General features: G+C 46.1%; 1 protein-coding gene across 2 annotated transcripts in view; it reads right to left on the reverse strand.

Annotated features, from left to right (window-relative positions):
* LOC138513667 (zinc finger CCCH-type antiviral protein 1-like) overlaps positions 1–21,677 on the reverse strand; it is a 406,876-nt gene that overhangs the window by 278,447 nt on the left and 106,752 nt on the right. The gene's annotated exons all lie outside the window — the stretch shown is intronic.

Below are 21,677 nucleotides of genomic sequence, written 5' to 3' on the forward strand. Positions count from 1 at the left end.
AATCTGGGGAAAAGTAAAAGAACACTTAAGCCTATAACTGGTTGCCTCTGATGTGGGCGGTCTTCACATTCCTTGCAGGTGCAGCAACAAATCTGTTTTCACATTTGCAATGCCAGTTCCACAATTTTTGTTGAACATGGTGTACAATGTATCTGTCTATCAGAGAGAGAGAGAGAGAGAGAGAGAGAGATAGATAGAGAGAGAGAGAGAGAGAGGAGAGAGAGAGAGAGAGAGAGAGAGAGAGAGAGAGAGAGAGAGAGAGAGAGAATGACAACAGCAATGTGTGAAAGGGAACTGGCATGTTTCTGCCGAGGCCAGTAGTAGGTTTGCAGAGAGGAGACCATGTTGTTTTGCCTCGTTCGGCCTTTCGTTGGCTTGCTGGGACTTTTAGTGATTTATATTGTTTCTTGATTGTTAACCCCCATCTCTTACTTGCTCCCCATTCTACATTCCACCTGTACTATATTGATCCCAGGTCTACCATTCTCATTCTGCTCCTCTGTGTCCAACAGAATTGTGCTCTCATGTCCTACTGTAATTTTGCCCTGCTGTGATTTTGCTCCTAGGTGTGCCACTGTAATTCAGCCACAATGGATGGAAGTTCCAAAGGCCCATTGAGGTTTCCACAAATTTTTCTCCACACTAACACGGCAAAGTTCTATGGGCTACATTACAAGTTTGGCGGTATTCTGATGGTAAATCCACTAGAATACCGCCAAACGGAATTACTGTTACTGCCACTTGGTCCAGCTGATTTACCGCCAGATTACAAGTGGTGTTAGATGGTGTAGGTTCCCATTTTTTGCGGTCCATAGGACTCAACGGGGATTTTTAAAAAGCAGCAAACTCGGTGGAATTACAGCTGGCAGTAATTCTGCTGATTCTGTCAGTGGTAAGGCAGCAGATTTACCTCCAGCCTTTTGCTGGAGGAAAATCCTCCACCCCACTGCCAAACCTATAGTACAGCAGTGCGGTAAAACGGAGTTAACGGAATTACCTCCATGTTACTGCCATTTTTTACTGCACCTCCATGCTTGTAATGAGGCCCTATGTACCAACACACATTAGGGTGAGGCGCTAACTAATGAGGTAGCCTGAAATGCTGGCATGCATTGCCCTCTGTGTCCCATTGATTTGGCTCACATGTGTGCCACTGTAATTTGTCCCTACAGATAACTGTCAATGTCCTCCCTGCCAGCCTTGTGTGGAATTTTAGGCCGTTGTTATTAAAGCCCCACACTAAAGGCAGGCTGGTGAAGAATCTTCCCCTTGTTGGTGAGCCCTCAAGTGTTCTTTTGGCTTGTTGCTAAACTTACCCATTCCACCAGTTCTGGACTCTGTGTTGATCGGTTGCATACAAATTGTTTGTTTTACAATTGCTCGAATTACAATTGACCTTTTCACAATTGACCGAATTGTGAAGGTCAATTGTAACATATATGCGGGGGGCAAACCCCCCACAACCCCCCACCCAATGCAAACCCCCCCAAAAACCCATATATATATATATATATATATATATACATATCATTATTTTTCTTGCACCAAACATTGGCGCAAACTCGAGCCGCACTCCCAGGATGCTGTGAATAGTTGCAAAGTAAAAAAACGCTCTGAACAAAAGCCAACTGCACCGTCGCTCAGTTAAAAAATCTTCTTTATTTCATACAAAGTTTAAAAGTTCCATGTGGAAACCTCCAGCCCAGCAGAGGAAAAACCTCAGAGATAACGCGTTTCGCTACGGCTTGTAGCTTGTTCACATGAATTCAGTTTTACACGACACAGTATTTAAACCCTCCCCCTACAGTTTAACCTTCGAAATAAAGGTAGGACTAAAATTAATTCAATGTCCTCTGCTTGTTCAAGCTGTCTGCCATTTTTGAAGAGGTTCAATTACTCGATATAACATAGGGATTAGGGTGTTCAAATCAATCAATATTGTATCATTTTCTATGTGCACATGTTCTATTTTAGAAAAACACCCCACTTTAAACAGACGGCAATTCGAATCTAAATTCGTATGTTTATGAATCTGATTGCCTCCAATAGTTTCTTGGAACATATCTAATTCTCCAACCCAAACAGTGGTTTTGAGTATCTTCCACTACTATGGTGTAGAACCAATGCCGCATCCCTTCGGGTCTATGGCTTATGGTGCATAATTCATCCCTTCGAAGGGTGCGGTTACCGCGGAACTGTAATATAATGCATAATGCATATAATCTAATTTTTACCGCGGCATACCATTATTATTATCTTACCACAGATTATTGTATACGCCTATTGTTAAAGTGGCTGGTGCTAAAAAGAGAATAATAATGATGAAAAACACCGGATCTTGACCATCTCCCTTATCTAAGGCAGGCAGGCATGCTAGTTTAATGTGGTTCTATAAGGGGGTAGGATAACCTGTGTCAAAACATAATTAAAAACAATCACGCCAGTGATATCCATCTGGCGGAAAAAACCTCCTTTCATAGGGGGAATTCTCAAGAAAGGCTTAACAGTCTTCAGTGCATAGTCATTTTACTGGTTTTGCAGGAGGAGGATAATATAACAGCCCGATGGTTTATTCGCCCAAGAAAGTATAAAGTTCCTCATCGATATTGTGTCCCAGTGGGAACTTGCTCTCGAAATCAATGATGATTCTTGTTTCTCGTTGTCTGAGTAGTTTCTCTCTGTCTCCTCCCCTTGGTCCAATCTTCACTTGTTGTAACCCCATAAACGAAAAGTCACTTAGTTTTCCTTCATGTTTCTCCCAGAAATGTTTGGCAATAGGGTATGAATAGTCTTGATTTTTAATGGCTCTTATATGTTGCTGTATACGAATCTTGAGTTTGCACTTGGTACTGCCTATGTACCACTTATTACAAGTGCATCTGAGTGCATACACTATGTACTCTGAGTCACAGGTTATTCTGTCCACAATGGAGATAGTTCTCTTGAGTATAGGGTGTAGAAATGTGCTGCACTCCTCCGCATATTCACATATCTTGCACTTTCTGCATTTGTAGAAGCCATTCTTCCTACTGCTGAGCCAAGTAGGTTGCTGGGATGTGGTGTCAGGTGGCATAAAACTACTAACTAGTTTGTCTTTAATAGATTGACATTTTCGGAAGGCAAAATTGGGATATTCTCCCAGTGAATGTCTCAGGTCCGGGTCCACTATCAATGTCTTCCAGTGTTTGCGTATGATGCTTTTGATGTATTTTGCAGATTGTCCATACGTCAAAATCAGACGAGTTGTAATTTCTTGCTCCGTACTAGAAGTCTTATTGCTATGATCTAGTAGCAATGTGGACCTCTCGCATTGACGTGCTTTTAAATAGGCTCTTTCGATGATACGTTTGGGATAACATTGGTTTTTAAAGCCCCAAGCTGCGATTTTACTCTCATCGTCATAAGTGCTGAGTTCCGAACAATTTCTTCGGAGACGGATAAACTCGCCGTACGGAATACTCCAGATTAGATTTTTGCAGTGGGCACTGTTCGCATGTAATGGGGCATTTGTTCCTGTTGGGATATGTATATGGGATACATTACTCACCGTAATCGTATTTCTGATGCTTGTATCTGCTTACATGCTGTGCATAGGCCGACATCTAGTGGAAGCTGCAGAGTATTACAGTTTGTTTTTCGAAACTCGAAAATGGCCGTCGACACAGGGTGTGCCAGTAATACTATCCCTAGTGTGACGTCCAGTGTACCCATGATCCCTCACGCGTCTAGGACCCTCAGATTGTATTTTTTCTGACATGAGGTAGCATGAGGAGTAGTGCGAGTACAGATAATCCAAGCAGACAGATAGAAAGATAAGACTACAAGCATCCATGCGCCTTCTCTCAGAGGGGCGAAACGGTGGGTCGAATGTGAATCTAAGAGGATACAAGCATCAGAAATACGATTACGGTGAGTAATGTATCCCTTCTGAGGCTTGTGGAATCTGCTTAGATCACATGCTGTGCATAGATTAGCGAGCAGTGTTAGAAGAAGGAGGTGGGATGTGAGAAGGGTCATGAGCAAATAAATAGTCTTAGAACCACTTGTCCCACTTGAGTATCTGTCTTGGAATGGGTGTCAATGCAGTAGTGCTGAGTAAAAGTGTGAATAGAGCTCCAAGTAGCTGCTTTGCAAATGGTGTCAAGGGGTACATTTGCGATGAAAGCCAGAGTGGCCCCAATGCCTCTTGTAGAGTGGGCTCTTGTTGTGAAAGGCAGAGTTTTTTCAGAAAAAGAGTAACACAGCTGGATACAGTTAACAATCCACTTCGAGATGGCACCCTTAGAGACGCGATCTCCCTCTCTGCCTGTAGCTACAGAGACAAACAGCTGATCTGTTTCCTTAGCAGTCTGGTCTTGTTTACATAGTAGAGCACCGCTCTACGCACATCTAGGGTGTGTAGTTTCACCTCAGCCGAGCCTTGTGGGTCTTGGAAGAAAGCCAGAAGCTCGATGGACTGGTTCACGTGGAATTTAGAAATAAACTTAGGTGAGAACCTAGGGTGTGTACGTAAAACCAGTTTATCTTTATGACTGTAAAGAAAGGCTCCTGCACTGACAGAGCCTGAATTTCACTGACCCTTCTTATAGATGTAATTGCTACTAAGAAGGCCGTCTTATAAGTCAGGTGTTTGAGACTGCTTTTATGCATGGGCTCGAATGGGGGGCCCATGAGCTTAGATAGCACCACGTTAAGGTCCCATCCTGGTGGTGGGTTTGAAATTGGAGGGTGAAGTCTCTTTACTCCTTCCATGAAGGCTTTAATCACTGGTACTTTCCACCACAACACCTTGTTATGGGAGGTGGTGTATGCTGACAGAACTGCCAGTTGTACCTTTAGTGAGTTAAAAACCAATCCTGCATCCAGCAGATGGAGCATGTATGTGACAATTGTGGAAGGAGTGCAATCAACCGGGTTGATTTGTTTATTCTGGCACCAGATAACGAATCTTTTCCATTTGTCAAAGTAGCAGTGCCTCGTGTTTGGCTTCCTAGATTCTTTTAGGATGTCCATACATCTCTGTGGTAATTTGAGATGTCCAAACTCTATGACCTCAGGAGCCATGCTGCCAGGTTCAATGAGTTGGGTTGAGGATGCACCTTGAGACCTTGGTGCTGGGACAGTAGGTTGTACCAGCCTGGGAGTTTGACAGGTTCGCACACCGCTAGTCTGCTTAAGTGTGGGAACCACGGTTGTCTCGCCCACATGGGAGCAACTAGGACGAGCGTCATCGATTCTGTTACCCTCACCTGGCTCCCACAGGGGTGTCGGACGGAACTGGACTCCCACGGTCTCCACTAGTGTGATGCGTAGTGCAGAGATGACTGACTGGACTGGCCCACCTAGCTTCGTCTGCTAGACCCGTGGAATTAGTCTCCTAAAGACGGGGAAAGGGAATTAGCCACCCATGGATTTGAGTATTAGCACCTCACTGCGTTCCCACTTATCACCTACGATATTCCCTTTCACAAAGCTCACCTTATAGTTTTGAATGATGAGGTCTCCATCCTGCGAGGAATGCAGGGGCGCGTTGATGGCCAGTTACTTCACTGGCTTGAAGATACGGGAAGAGTTCTAAAGAGTTCACAATGTCTGAGTAATCACTCTGTCCAATTCCTTTGTTTTCTGTTTCAGCTTACATCCAAAAGAAGGTCGTCTTGTGGCAGCTGAAAGCGATCAGGTAAGAGTCTGTGTTATCCAACACTGTCCGGTAAAAGTTGCCAAGGTTAAACTTGCTGCTTTCTCTTTTCATGCAGGTGCGGCGAAACAGGATTTGGCGTGCTGGTGATTAATACCTCCGGCGGTAAAATCAGGTAAATATATGATGGAAAGAGATTGTCCTTGTTTGTTCCCTTGGCTCACCTTGTTGTTTTTTCCTTGTTCCCCCTTAGGTGCTGGAATGCGGTAACCAAGTGATGGAGACAGCGCCGGACCGTGGTGGTGCTGCTAGGAGCGGTAAGTATGGAGCGGCGCTGCTGCTGGCGAAGCGATGCGTTTAAAATGAAGTCTTTTTCTGGTTCAAAGATGAGTTGAATCCGAAATCAGGTAAGAAATCCAGTAATGTTCTTGTTCTAACCTTTCTTCTTCTTTCTCCTCCTTTCTAGGTGCTCTGGACTCGAAGCGGGCGTGGCAGGATGCTGGATGCTGACTGCAGGCACGGTGAGCGTCACGCTGCAGGATGCAGAATAACGCGAAGCATGTGCTGCTCTTCGGGTGTGGTTTAAATAGCCTCCAAAGTAGTTCCAGGTAAGTATTCCTCCACAACCACGTATTCCTCCACAACCACGCCCAAGTAACAAAATAGTTCCCTAGGTAAAGTAGTCCCTTCCAAGCCTCACAAGGGCTTGGATTCCTTGCAGCATGGTCTGCATCAGGTAAGTTTAAACATATGAGCCTGGCGCCTATGGCGCCAGAACTGATGTCCCATATGAGCCTGGCGCCACAGGCGCCTGGACTGTACCCAGATGGCCCCTAACAGGGGTTGCTGGGCTTGCTCCAGATGACATGATGCCTGCTTCCTGGGTTGATGGACTTGGTCTGGATGCCCGGGGACAAGCATCATGACAGCACTCCCCCCCAAGGCCCCTCCTAGAGTCGTTCCTCCCCGTGGCCTTGGTTTGTCTGGGAAATTCCGGTGGAATCTTCTCACCAACCTAGGTGCATGAACGTGGTCACTAGGTTCCCATGACCTTTCTTATGGTCCGTAACCTTTCCAGTCAATTAAATAAAAAAGTCTTGACTTAACCATTTTGGAGTCCAGGATACTTTTGACTTCAAATTCGGGTTCCCCGTCTATCAGGATGGGCTCAGGTGGCTTGGTTAGTCTTGTCCCAGGTTGTACTGGCTTCAGAAGTGACACATGGAAGACAGGGTAAATTTGCATACTAGCAGGTAATTCCAATTTGACAGCCACTGGGTTGATAATGGCCTTAACAGGGTAAGGTCCCAAATATCTAGGGTTAAAGGTCCGCTTTCCCTTTAGAGGTATGTGTCTTGTGGCCAACCAAACTTGATCGCCAATTTGGTATTGTGGAGCATCACTTCGATGCTGATCAGCATTTTTCTTGTACCTTTCTTTTGCCTGTTTCAAATGTTCAGTTGCTTCCTTGAAGGCTTGTGTAATAGTAGCGTGCAGATGGTTCACTGCGGGCATTTCTAAGTGTTGAGGCGAGTCAAGTTCTGAGGTTCGAGGATGTTGCCTGTATATGGTATAAAAGGGGCTTTGTCCAGTTCCAGAATGTACAGAGTTATTGTATGCATATTCGGCAATCCATAGAATGTCCTTCCAATTACTTTCAGTCTGGTGTAACATACAACGCAGGTACTGTTTAAGAGTCTGGTTGGTGTTCTCTGTTTGACCATCGGTGTGGGTGTGGTGACTGGTTGACAACCTCATGTCGATTTGCGCTAATTGACAACATTTCTTCCAAAATGTGAAATGAATTGACTACCTCGGTCAGAGACCAATACGGAGGGAAATCCATGTATTCGAACGATGTTTTCAAGAAACTCCTTGGCCAGAATTGAAGCAGAAGGTAATCCTTTTAAAGGAATAAAGTGGGCCATCTTGGAAAAGAGATCCACAATAACCAGAATGGTGTTAAATCCATTACATGGAGGTAGGTCTGTGATAAAGTCTAACGATAAGGTGTGCCATGGTGTAGGTGGAATATCCAAAGGTTGTAAAAGGCCAGCTGGCTTTTTCTTCTGACTTTTGTTTTGAGCGCAAATGCCACACAACATTACAAATGACTTTACGTCTTTTCGCCAGGTAGGCCACCAGAATTGTCTCTTAATTTTAGCTTCAGTTTTCGCGATACCTGGGTGCCCTTCCATCAGAGTGTCATGATAATTGGAGATGACTAGTTCTTGTAGTTCCTGGAGTGGTAGAAATAGTCGTCCTTGATAATAAGGTAGGTCATTGATGACTGAGTAGTCTGAGCCTTTCTTTACCCAGTCCTGCAGGGCTGTTGGATCGAAGAGTTGTTGGATCTTTACCTGAATATCCTCTAGTGTTTGTGAAGTAGTTATGCCAAGAATTCTTTGTTCTGAAATTATAGGCACCGGTTCCGGGTTCGAATATGCTTCTCCCATTCCTATTCGGGATAAGGCATCTGCCTTGCCATTTCTACAGCCTGGTCGATAAGTGATCACAAAATCAAACTCTGCAAAGAACAATGCCCATCGAAGTTGGCGAGACGATTGGGCCTTGGCTGTCTTTAAATACTGCAAGTTTCGGTGATCAGTGATTACAGTAATGGTATGCCTGGCGCCAAGAAGATAGTGCCGCCAAGCCTTGAAGGCAGATTTGATGGCTAATAACTCCTTATCGGTAACCGCATACTTTAACTCGGGTGCCGAGAACTTTCTGGACCAAAATGCTACTGGGTGAAGTTGACCGGTTTCAGGATCCTTCTGGGACAGAACTGCTCCCATGGCTAGACTGGATGCGTCGGTTTCAACTATATATGGAAGGTCAGGGCGAGGATGCTTTAATACCGGTGAAGACGTGAATTTAGTTTTCAGTTCTTGGAAGGCATTCTCAGCTTCTTCAGTCCACAAGAAGCGTTTGTTTTTTTGCAAAAGTGCTGTGATAGGATGCACAACGTGCGAGAAATCTGGAATGAATCTGCGGTAGAAATTAGCAAACCCGAGCATGCTTTGTACTCCTTTAACTGAACTGGGTGATGGCCACTTGAGTAAGTTGTCCACCTTTCGAGAGTCCATTCGAACTCCTTTTGGAGTCAAGATAAATCCAAGAAATTCAACTTCTGTAGTATGAAAAACACATTTTTCCAATTTTGCATATAACTTGTGCTGGCGTAGTTTCTCGAGGACTGCACGAACGTGCTCCACATAGTCTGATTCAGAAGAGGAGTACACTAGGATATCGTCTATGTATACAACAACACAGACGTCAATGAGTTCACGAAGGACATCGTTCATAAAGTACTGGAAGGCATCACCTGGTATTCGAATAATCCGTACTTCGTGCGAAAAGCAGTCTTCCATTCGTCGCCTTTCTTTACACGTACCAGATGATATGCCCCTCCAAGATCTAATTTTGTGTAGATGCAAGCGTCCTTTACTTGGTCCAGTAACTCGGGGATCAGAGGCAATGGGTATCGGTTTTTAACCGTGATCTGATTTAATGCGCGGTAGTCTATGCACGCTCTAAGGTCACCTTCCTTTTTTGGCACAAAGAACAAAGCTGAAGATACAGGGGACTTGGATGGACGAATGAAGCCATTGGCAAGGTATTGGTCCAATAATTGTCGTAGGTGAAGGTTCTCGGGTTCCGTAAGGGCGTAGATCCTACTGCATGGAGGTTGTGCACCGGGGATGAGATCAATTTGACAGTCGTATGACCGGTGAGGTGGTAAGGTGTTTGCCTGCTCCTTTTGGAAAACATCCTGGAATTCCTGATATTCTTGAGGTAACTGCATGGCTGGAGTAGCGACGGTGGCTAGGTCCTTGTTCAAGGTTTGTTTTAGATAACAGGTATGTGCACAATCCGGGAAGGTTATTCTCTTTTCTCGCCAATCAATACAAGGATTATGTGTTTCCAACCAAGGTATCCCCAGTATTATTTGAAACTGCGGGGCTTTGATTAAATCAAACACAATCGTCTCTCGATGCCCATCCTGACCCAATAGTGTCAACTCAGCGGTGGAATGGGTTACCGGCCCAGAGGCAATTTCAGTTCCATCAACTGTGGTGATGACATCTGAAGTGATCTTTTTGCAGAGAGGTAGATTCATCCTAGAAGCCAATTCGTGGTCCAAATAGTTTCCTATGGCCCCGCTATCAATGTATGCCCTTACTGCGTGCATACGTGATGGCTGCCTTGGATCCATAATGACCATTGGTATGATGAAATGCGAGGTCTGAGTATCCTTCTTCAAGCTCGGCAAGGGGACCTCTACGCTTGTCGGGCGTGGTCGTTTCCCGAGTCAGGCTCCTTGTGGCTTTTATCAGCCGCTCCTACCATTTTCTTAGGTGGTTTTACAGGGCAATCCCGTAGAAAATGTCCCGAAGTTCCACAGTATAGACATAATTGCATTTCCCGCCTCTTTTCCCTTTCCTTTTGCGTCAAGGGTCCTTTAACTCCTCCGATTTGCATGGGTTCAGAGGCCTCTGTTCCTTTCGGGTTAGCATTGGGTTTAACCAACACCCGGTTCTCGAAATTGGCTCGATCAGCCTTTCGATTTTGAAGTCTGTGATCTAACTGGACCACTAAGTCTATGTATTCAGCACAGTCTTGCGGTGGGTTCACGACTTGAGCCAAAACATCTTTAAGTTCTCCTCGAAGGCCACGATGAAATAATGTAACCCTTTTTTCCTCGGGCCATCCAGTTTCCACCACCAGCCTATTAAAGGTTGCGATGTAGGTTAGCAGATCCTGGTTACCCTGTCGTAGGGACAAAAGTTCGTTATCCAGGGCCTGTCCTTGGTAGTGTCGGGCAAATAGTCTTTCCATGCTCATTTGAAAACCCTGAAAATCCCGAAGAATAGGGTCATCCTGATTGACTAATGGGATTGACCAATCCGCTGCGCTACCGCTGAGATAGGATAATACTAAGGCTACTTTAGCTTGATCATTTGGAAAGGCTCCGGGTCTGCATAAAAAGTGCAAACGCCATTGGTTCATAAACACAGCGAATCTTTTCGGATCCCCCGCAAAACGTTCTGGCGGGGCTAAAGGGATATTTCCTGGTAGAATCACTTGCACAGGGTTGCTTGATGTAACAGGGGTTGGCATCCCCCCGAGTCCCGGTAGAGGGGTTTGCCCTGCTTGGTTTTGCAATAATTGTCTAGCAAGGTAATCAGTGCGTTCCTTAGAAACAATCAGCTCTCTCCTGAGGGTATTAGTTTCTTGGCGAGCGGCATGTACTTCCGCCCTAAGTTCTCCTAATAATTGGGCCAATTGGTCAGTCTCTGAGGTCTCCATGACACCCGAGTGAGGATTTGTAGGAAGGCTTCGCGTTCTGTTACGCTCACCTGGCTCCCACAGGGGTGTCGGACGGAACTGGACTCCCACGGTCTCCACCAGTGTGATGCGTAGTGCAGAGATGACTGACTGGACTGGCCCACCTAGCTTCGTCTGCTAGACCCGTGGAATTAGTCTCCTAAAGACGGGGAAAGGGAATTAGCCACCCGTGGATTTGAGTATTAGCACCTCACTGCGTTCCCACTTATCACCTCCGATATTCCCTTTCACAAAGCTCACCTTATAGTTTTGAATGATGAGCTCTCCATCCTGCGAGGAATGCAGGGGCACGTTGATGGCCAGTTACTTCACTGGCTTGAAGATATTGGAAGAGTTCTAAAGAGTTCACAATGTCTGAGTAATCACTCTGTCCAATTCCATTGTTTTCTGTTGCAGCTTAGATCCAAAAGAAGGTTGTCTTGTGGCAGCTGAAAGTGATCAGGTAAGAGTCTGTGTTATCCAACACTGTCCGGCAAAAGTTGCCAAGGTTAAACTTGCTGCTTTCTCTTTTCATGCAGGTGCAGCGAAAGAGGATTTGGCGTGCTGGTGATTAATACCTCCGGCGGTAAAATCAGGTAAATATATGATGGAAAGAGATTGTCCTTGTTTGTTCCCTTGGCTCACCTTGTCGTTTTTTCCTTGTTCCCCCTTAGGTGCTGGAATGCGGTAACCAAGTGATGGAGACAGCGCCGGACCGTGGTGGTGCTGCGAGGAGCGGTAAGTATGGAGCGGCGCTGCTGCTGGCGAAGCGACGTGTTTAAAATGAAGTCTTTTTCTGGTTCAAAGATGAGTTGAATCCGAAATCAGGTAAGAAATCCAGTAATGTTCTTGTTCTAACCTTTCTTCTTCTTTCTCCTCCTTTCTAGGTGCTCTGGACTCGAAGCGGGCGTGGCAGGATGCTGGATGCTGACTGCAGGCACGGTGAGCGTCACACTGCAGGATGCAGAATAACGCGAAGCATGTGCTGCTCTTCGGGTGTGGTTTAAATAGCCTCCAAAGTAGTTCCAGGTAAGTATTCCTCCACAACCACGTATTCCTTCACAACCACGCCCAAGTAACAAAATAGTTCCCTAGGTAAAGTAGTCCCTTCCAAGCCTCACAAGGGCTTGGATTCCTTGCAGCATGGTCTGCATCAGGTAAGTTTAAACATATGAGCCTGGCGCCTATTGCGCCAGGACTGATGCCCCATATGAGCCTGGCGCCACAGGCGCCAGGACTGTACCCAGATGGCCCCTAACAGGGGTTGCTGGGCTTGCTCCAGATGACATGATGCCTGATTCCTGGGTTGATGGACTTGGTCTGGATGCCCGGGGGCAGGCATCATGACAGATTCTTTGTTCATCTTGTTGACCACCTTCCTGATGAGAGGTGTTGGTGGAAAAGCGTACGCAAACATCCCTGACCATTTCATCCACAGGGCGTTCCCCTGGGAGTCTGGTTGGGGGAACCTGGATGCAAATCCTGGGCACTGTCTGTTTTCGCTTGTGGCAAATAAGTCTATAGTGGGGAAACCCCACTGAGAGAAGATATCTTCTACGACCTCTCTGTGTAGAACCCATTCGTGTTCCTCTGGGAGGGAGTCTCTGCTCAGAGCATCCGCTAGAGAATTGAGATCCCCTGGAACATGTTGAGATGACAGGAAGATGTTCCGTCTGAGTGCCCATATCCACATTTTCTGGGCAAGCTTGGACAGATTTGGCGAACGAGTCCCTCCTTGTTTGTTCAGGTAGAACATGGCTGTAGTGCTGTCCATTAGGATCTGCACTGACAGGTTCAACATGTAGGGCTCGAACGCTTAAAGCGCTCTGAGTACTGCCAGAAGCTCTAGCAGGTTGATATGATTCCTGGCCACTGAGTGAGACCAGAGACCCTGAGCTGTGAGGTGGAGATGGTGAGCTCCCCACCCTGTCAGGCATGCATCGGTTGTGACTACCGCCTGTATCTCGGAATCGTAAAAGGGTTTCCCCTTGGACAGATTCTCTCTTGTCCACCAGTGAAGGCTTTGTACAAGTGTTGGCAAAACGACCACTAGATCGTCCCACTGACCACTTGCCTGAGACCACTGTTTCGCCAACCATTCCTGCATGGGACGCATGCGCAGGCGCACGTTGGGGACTAGGTAAATGCATGACGCCATCATGCCCAGCAAACACATTGCTTTACGCACCGTTATCTGGTGACCGGCCTGATAGTGCGGACTTTGCAGCAGTATATTCCGAATTCTTTCCTCTGATGGAAAGGCCAACCCCTCTTGAGTGTTTAGGACAGCTCCTAGGAACTGTTTGGAGGTGCTTGGCACCAGACTTGACTTTTTCTCGTTTATGGAGAAACCTAATTCGAAGAGGAGGTCGATCGTACTTTGGATGTTTGTTCTGCAAATTACTGGGGTCTCCCCCGTGATGAGACATTCGTCCAGGTAAGGGTACACTGGGATTGCCTCCCTGCATAGGTGTGCCGCCACCACCGCCAGTAACTTGGTGAATACCCTTGGAGCCAAGGCTATCCCGAAGGGCAGTACCTTGAACTAGTAGTGCTGACCGTCCACCTTGAAGCGCAAGTACTTTCTGTGCGCTGGGAACATGGAAATATGAAAATAGGCATCTTTCATGTCCAATGTTGCCATGTAATCCCCCTTTTTTAGGAGGCGGATTACCTCTTGGAGAGTAGTCATGCAAAATTTTTGGGGCTTGGCATACTTGTTTGCAGGCCGTAAGTCCAATACTGGGCGCATTGTCAAATTTTTTTTTGGCACAAGGAAGTAAGTTGAATAAATACCCTTGTTTACCTGGTGTCCCAGGACGAGTTCTATCGCGTCCTTTGCTAGAAGATTGACGATCTCCCCGAGGAGGATCTTCTGGTGGTCCAAAGAATGTATTTTATGTCGTGGAGGGTGGTTTCGGGGACGCTCTAACAGTTCTATGCAGTATCCTGCGGACACTGTGGACAGCACCCATCTGTCTGATGTGATCCCTTCCCAAGCTTGGGTGAAGTTGGAAATGCGCCCCCCTACTTGGGTTGCGTGAGAAGGGACCCTGAACGGAGCGTCACTGTTTTGGTGGAGGCGTGCCGCCTCCTCTACTGGGGCTGCCTCTACCTTTCCTACGTCCTCTTTTATTAACCCTGGGTAGACTGTTGGTTATTATTGCTCCACGGTGTACCCTGCCCCTGGGAATAGTTAGATCCTCTCTGGGAATTTTGTCCGCGTGGGCAACGAAAATTGCCATTCCCTCTCTGATTAGGGGGTTTATTGGTTAGTTGGCCTAGGAATTTGAGTGTTTCATACTCGTCCTTGGCATTTTTCAGCACGTCCTCGACTGCCTTACCAAACAACAGATCCGGCTCCACCGGTTTATCTAACAATGATGCTTGGGTTTCAGCTTTGAATCCAGACTGCCGTAACCAAGCATGTCTCTTGATAACAGCTCCTTCTGCTATGAACCTGCCGGCGTTATCCGCGGCATCAAAGGTTGCTTTTAAAATGCAACCGGACACGGCTCTTCCCTCTGCCGAAACTCGTGCCAACTGGCTCTTTAAGGGTTCTGGGGCAGAGTCTATGAGTGCCGCGACTTCTTCCCACTGATGGCAGTTGTAGCTGGCCAACAGGGTGGTGGAGTTGGCAATCCTTGCCTGGTAGGCGGAAGTGGAGAGTACTTTCCTGCCCAAACCATACAGTTTCTTGCTCTCCTTGTCGGAAGGAGCTTCGGACGATGACAAGGGTGTTCCAGCCCTCTTACGGGTGTTTGTAACAACCAGGGAGTCCGGCTTCAGATGCCCCCTTATATACAGTGGGTCTGATTGGGCTGCCCTGAAAAGTTTCTCAACCCTGGGGTTCACTGCCCTGGTGAGGTTAGGATTTACGAGTGAAGGGTCTATTCTTCTCTGAATAGACTTCAGGATAGGGATGGCCTGAGCAACAGGCCTCTTTTCTCCCACTAACTCCTTGGCGAAGTCCCTCTCCTCTTGAGCACCCTGGATGTCAATGTGGAAATGTTCAGCTGCTCGAGAAAGAACTTCATTCAGGAGAGGTTGGTTGTCGACAGGGGAGTCGGTAACCGGGGGTTCCTTCTCTACTGGGGAATCTACTCTGTAGGTTTCCGGGTCGTCCTCATCCTCTTCTTGGTCCTCATCATCCCCATAGTAGCCCGTACCAGTTTGTTCTTCCAACATGCCCAAATCTGGATCCTCACAAAAGGATGTCTCTCCTTGATACTGAGAGTAGGGCTGTACATAGAAGGCGTCCGAAGACCGTGTTGGTGTTTCAAACCGGGACTTTTTACTTGGAGGTATAGGATCCTTAGAGCCTGAGGGTGCTGACCCGTCGGGAGTATAAGAGAAAAAGTGTTCAGGTTTTTTTGCGTAAAAATCTGCCAATGATGACATCCTTGACATGACCCTGTCTATGTCATCACTAGACCATTCTCTAGAACTGGGAATAACTCTTTCTGGAAGTTTCTCTGACTTATCCTGACTAGACTTGGAGGTTGGAGCAGGGGTCTTTGTGATAGCAGAAGACTTGTCTGTCTGTTTATGAGGAATGGAGTGTTTTACAGGTGTGGAAGTAGTCAGAGGCTGCTTCCTTTGTTGTTTTTCCCCCTCCCCGTGAGTGAAAGAGTGTTTTCTCTGTTTTTTCACCCCTTCGGAGCCTTTCGACACCTGGCGTCGAGGTTTGGGGGTAGTGTCCCTATCCTTCGAGCGTGGAGGTAGGGGCTCGGGAGCCGCCGTAACGCGGTCTGCGGGCGCCGACTCCTGGAGTGCGGTCTGGGGATGGAAGTCGGCTTCGTCCTCCGACGATCGAACTTCCGTTACCTTGGGGAGCGAGGCACTCTTGGCAACAGTGGATGGTTGCCTGGAGTCATGCGGCGATCTTGATCGAGAACGCCCAGAGGACGCCAATTCGGACCGTTCTCTATGTGCCTCTTTCCGAGAACTCGACGTGCGCGTCGAGTCCCGGTTGGACTTCATGTGTTTTGTGGAAGTGTTGTGGGAAGCGCTTGTGTCGCTGGGGGTCTTCCCCATAGCCGCCCTGCCGGACGACCTTCCGAGGTCGGGGACTTGCGCTCGGCTGTCTTTCGACGCCATAATGCCCTCGCCGTCCGAAAGCACGGCGTCGCTGCCATCGTTGAAGGTGCCCTCCGCTGCCATGGCCTCTTGACGCCTGGCGTGGTGGGCCCAACGCTTGATCGAACGGTCCTTAAGTGTTTTGGGTTTAAACCTACTACACGCTCTGCAGTTCGCCTCGGGGTGGTCCCTCGGCAAGCAGAGATTGCACGTGGCATGCCTGTCGACCCAAGGGTACTTGCGGTTGCACTTGGGGCAGAATTGGAAAGGAGTACCCTCCATACGCACCTTGTGGCAGCGGGCTTGTAAGTGTAGGAATATATAAGAATGTACCTATATACCAAAAGAGTGTAGAGTATGTCCACCCCCCACTCTCCCTACTTGCAAGGCCGCGGCCATCGGCCTTCCAAGGCCCGGGCCGAGGCCAGGGGCCTTCCGAGGCCCAAATCCGTCGTGCAGCTGTCGACGGTCAAATTCTTCTCCGGGCCGGCGTTGAGTGTGGAAGTTCGGTGACTCGACGTTGGGGTGGAGAAATGGGTACATTTAACAATATTTAGCAAAAGTATGGCTAAGGCCAGGGAACTCCGCGAAATGCTTCCGACCAGTATGGCGGGTCCTGAGGGTCCTAGACGCGTGAGGGATCATGGGTATAGTGGACGTCACACTAGGGATAGTATTACTGGCACGCCCTGTGTCGACGCCCTTTTCGAGTTTCGAAAAACAAACTGTAATACTCTGCAGCTTCCACTAGATGTCGGCCTGTGCACAGCATGTGATCTAAGCAGATTCCACAAGCCTCAGAAATATATATATATACACGGTCAATTGTGAAAAGGTCAATTGTGACCCTTTAAAATCGGTCAATTGTTCATTCGAACAATTGTAAACAAACAATTTGGGTAATACCTGTTGATCCACTTTACCCATCCTCTTCTGTTCGGTGCTGATTAGGTTTGAACTCCACAAATTCTTGGGCATGTGATAACCACATTTTTAGCCATTTCCACCTGGTTACCCTGTTATTTATCAACCAGGTGCCCAAAAAGTCGGAAAATTGCCATTCAGCAAAAGTGAGCAATACCAGGTTGACAGGGCTCCCTGGCTTCTCTTGACAGGGACACACCCATGGCCCTGTCACATAATGCAAGTGTTTATACTGTTGCAATGGCAAAGTGTGGGGGGATTACCTAAAGTAAATCAAGCCTTACAATTATGATGCAAACAAACACAAAATACTGACTTGATATGTCCAGCCCTGTCCCCTGAGCACGTGCTTGTCCAAAGTCACAGGTAAGTAAGTAGTTTTAATAATTTAGGAGAAGTTTGAATCAATACAAAAAAATCTTCTATAGGCTAAAAAAGGAATAGGCAAGTGTGTTTTGTGCTACTCAGTGGTAAGTATATACTCACAGGTTTCCAGAGGAAAAGGAGAGCAGCAGGCATGCTGGGGAGTCAGAGTCAGGATGACCGCATAGCAAATTCCTACATCCTACATCCAGGTTCCACCATGAAAGATGAGGCCTGCAGGTGATGACTTTGGGCCCTATAGACTCCACTCCAGCACCCACTGTCATGGATGGTGGCTGAATCTGGACTTCAGGATCCCAAGTGTCCACTTCAGAGCTCATGGACTTCCAGATTCTCATAAAGGAAAGCCACTGAAGGAGTCCTGCAATGCCGGAGAAGGGCAGGTGATGCAACTGGCAGTGAGTGGCCTTCAGCTGACCCAACATGGACCTGCAGGTAAGGAGGAGGAAAAAAGGGTCTTCAGCGCTGGTAGCCCCACTCAGCCTGGAGGTCACAAGCAGCAGAAGAGCCACAAAGAGGATTTCCCTTTATGATGTTGCACATCACAGGAAGCCATGGGTACAGCTGCTCGTTGTCTAGATTCAATACTGGGTCCCCTCTCAGGATGTGCAGACATCATGCACTGGGGTGGCTCTGTGGGTTCTAGGAGAGGCTCGAGCATGTCCAACAAAAAAAAGGAGATGAATAACCAGTTATCCCCACTGGCTCAAGGGAAGGAGTCACCTCCTGTAGGATTCCCTTGGGTGAGAGAGGCAGAGCATCGCCTTATAGAAGTTGTAATGCACCAGAAAAATATATTTTAACAATTAAAGATGCAATGCCACCAGCCTGTCGTGGGAACACAGCAAGACTAGTGTGAATTACACTTTAAAGAAAAAGTAATGGAGGCATGATCTCCCCTTGCATGCTTAAGGGAAGTAATAGTGCTACACAAAGAGGTACAATGCGTGATAGAGTCTCCCTGTACTCAGAGCCTTAGAGGTGTTATGTACCAACCAATACACATTCAGAAAATCAGCTGTAGTGGCAAGTGGGGTGAAAAAGGCCCCTCACTTGCTCACAGGGGTCAGAAAAAGGCAAAGGCATCTGCAGATATCCTGCAAAATAATAAGATTAAATACCAGCAAACAGGAATATCTTTCCTATTACGTGGGCAATGACACAGTTGGCCCAAGTTAAATCTCATGGAGACCCCAAGGGCAAGTAAGGACAATCTGAATGGTCTTGCCCTGATAAGAGTATGCCACAAAGCTACAGAGTCCCTGATGAAAGAGCCTTTTGGATCACCTGCCAAGGTCAAGTTTAGAAGTGTACGCTTTAAAATTCACATACTGTGAGTGCATTAGAGGATGCTTTCCTATGTAAGACACCTGAGAAATGTTTGACTAATGTTAATCAGAATAGGGTTGCACATTGGACTCATGATATTAGGTCCTTTACCTTAGTCCCTTTCACTTGATTTGAGTTATCCCTCCATCCTGACAGGGTTATCTGAATATCTCCCTCTGTCCTTTTCGATTAGACGTTCCCCTAGAACCTGTAGGAGTTTTTCTCACTCTACCCGTATCCTAGGAGTCTAGTTAAAAAGCAAGTAGTATGGGGGAATCGAACCAGGAAGACATCCAAGGCAGGGAACATTCCATGACCCTGGCATTATCTCTGTAGCCACACACTATAGAATACTGCCAAATATACCATGTACATAGAGCGTGTGTGGTTTAGCACATCAATCCTGCCAAATAGGCCATTCTTGTCTGTTATGCAACTCTTTCCCTGCCAACATTTACCTTTGTTCAAGGCAGAATGAAAGCTGTCATCATTTAATTTGTTCACAAGTGAGTGGTTAGTTCCTTCTTTCTCATGGCAACCCCAATTTCCTTTTGTTTCCTTTCCTCTGCATTTGCCCTATAGAAAATATCTGTTAATTGCCATCATCCACAAGAGGTAGCAAGATTTCTGAATACATCTTGTTAATATAAGGATGTAGAGGAGCAGGCGTACATATCAGCAGGCGATCCTAGCCCCCTACTTCCCCTGTATTGGAGCCATGAGACCATGCCCTGTCTAACCTCAGCTACTGTACCAATAGTACAACAAGCATATGGAAGACGATATCCATTGAGATTACCATATCAAATGTACCCTCGAGTTGACGATAGCCTACAGGAGGAGCTCCCTGAAGGAATATGAGAAAGAGCTAAGAAAATGACTGATGATGTCATAAGAAAGAGCACATGACATCCTGAATCACTAAATTAACACAATGTATGGATCCTAGAGGAGAAATGGCGAAGTAAAGAATCACGAGAACCTTAAAGTGTAAAAGAAGAAAATTACAAGGTAAAAAGTTCTGCAGAAATCGGAAGCATGGAGACTGTACAGACACTGAAATGCAAGATAGATCAAGTCATCATATAGGCTAGCTATAAGTAGTAAATAGAATTCATGTGGAGCCGCCACTGTGTAGAAAGTGGACCTTGGCATCATGAAATAAGTAAGCCAAAGAATCACAGAGAAAGAATGAAACACTGTGTCGCAGTAGAATAGCAGGTTACTGAAGCTGCGTTGGGAGGCTGTCTGGCCTGAAGTCAAGAACTAAGAGATCGAGGTCAGCTATCTACGCTGAAGAGGAACGTGTGAGCGGAGGATGAATCCTCTCACGTTAAGTTGCAAGAAACAACACAAATGATGCCAAGTCTTAATTCATTTAAAACATTTAAAAGCCTGCAGAATGAGCAGAATTGTGGTCTCTTGTCAAGTGAGTCGAGGATGGAAATAAGGCTTGAACTTGAAGTTCCAGATACGATAGTGAATGCCCTCACATCCATTGCATTCCCAGGATGAGAATACTCTGCAAGGCCAAGTACAAAGAGAATTTCATGGCAGAAGGCATGAGTGATGAGAGATGCTGGGCTAATTGGGTGGTAGGGCAGCCTCATGTCCTATCTACTTGCACCTGGGTCTTGGTTTACGTGCTGCTAATTGAACCAAATGTTTCAGACATGGCACAAGTGTGCCAAACCAATTGTATTAGTCCGTATAACGAAGGACCTTATAGCTTAAGAATCCAATGAAACACTGTGTAACTGATTTTTCTTAAATGACACATATGAAGAGGTAGGCATAAATTGTCCACCTGATATCGGACAGCCAATAACAAACCTAGCTCCTATTTGATTGTATATCTAGATGTGTCCCTTAACTAATCCCAAGCCTTGATATGTTTTTCACTATTTCCATGTAGTATGACGTCACTCTGCCGCATAAAGAAGTATATAATTATTACTTTTTTGTGGAAAATCGCTTAGAGACTTTGCATCCATCCGGTGATGTTCGTTGTAACCTCCCTGTTTTAGATAATTGTTAATAAAACAGCAACTTGCCATCTTCTTGAGTTTGTCCGGTTATTTGGACTCAGAATTATTCTGGTGTAATCCCATCCAGCCATAAACACACGTTCCAAGGGCCATAAGTTCAAAGACATATGGTTCCATATAATTGTCTGGTGCTCCTACACTAGCAAACAAGAATGTATGCATCAAAAGATGTTGCCACTATCACGTGGAGGTAAAAAGTCAATTATAATACATTTGCATTTGGTATGGGCTGTGTGAAATCAATGGAAACAGCCTTGAGAGAAACCTTAGCCACATTTCTAACTACTACCTTACAACACAAACATGCAAAAACATTTCAGAATAACAAAATTAGACTCAGCACCCAATGCAACAGACAAAGTTGGCAAGCTCATAAAATGTTTAATCAACACTAGAATTTATTACATCTAGATTAAGATTTGAAACATTGCCTCATATGAAAGCACCCGGTTTGAAATCAATATTTGCACCAAGTTTCTTAGCACTAGTCGAACAAAAATATCAACAAACATGGTTGCCTACTCGACCATATGGTTCCTACGGGTGTGGCCACTGCTAAAGGTGTATTTATGGATTAAATCACACAAAGGATTTTAAATACAACACAAACAATTAAAAAAACATACAAAGGGTTTCATCAGTTGCCAAAATATGTTCAGTACATTCATTATAATTTGTGTCTATGCTAACATTATTGTTGGTAGACCTAAGGAGAAAAGGTAAGGATCGCCGTTTGGAACAATTCAGACAATAAACCATAGGGACTTCGGATATCCAATTGCTGTAAATTGGAATGAGACACATGCCATTAATTCCATTGAGGAGCTACGGTTTATTGATATAGTACATTTGAAAGCACACTAGAGAAGAGGTAATAAAATGCTCCAGCTGGGAAGGCAAGAAAGCAGGCGTAGACAGTGTGTTTGAGGTACAATGTATGATCT

This window comes from Ambystoma mexicanum, chromosome 12, assembly GCF_040938575.1.
Source record: "Ambystoma mexicanum isolate Mex_15411 chromosome 12, UKY_AmexF1_1, whole genome shotgun sequence".
Taxonomy (NCBI): Eukaryota; Metazoa; Chordata; class Amphibia; order Caudata; family Ambystomatidae; genus Ambystoma; species Ambystoma mexicanum.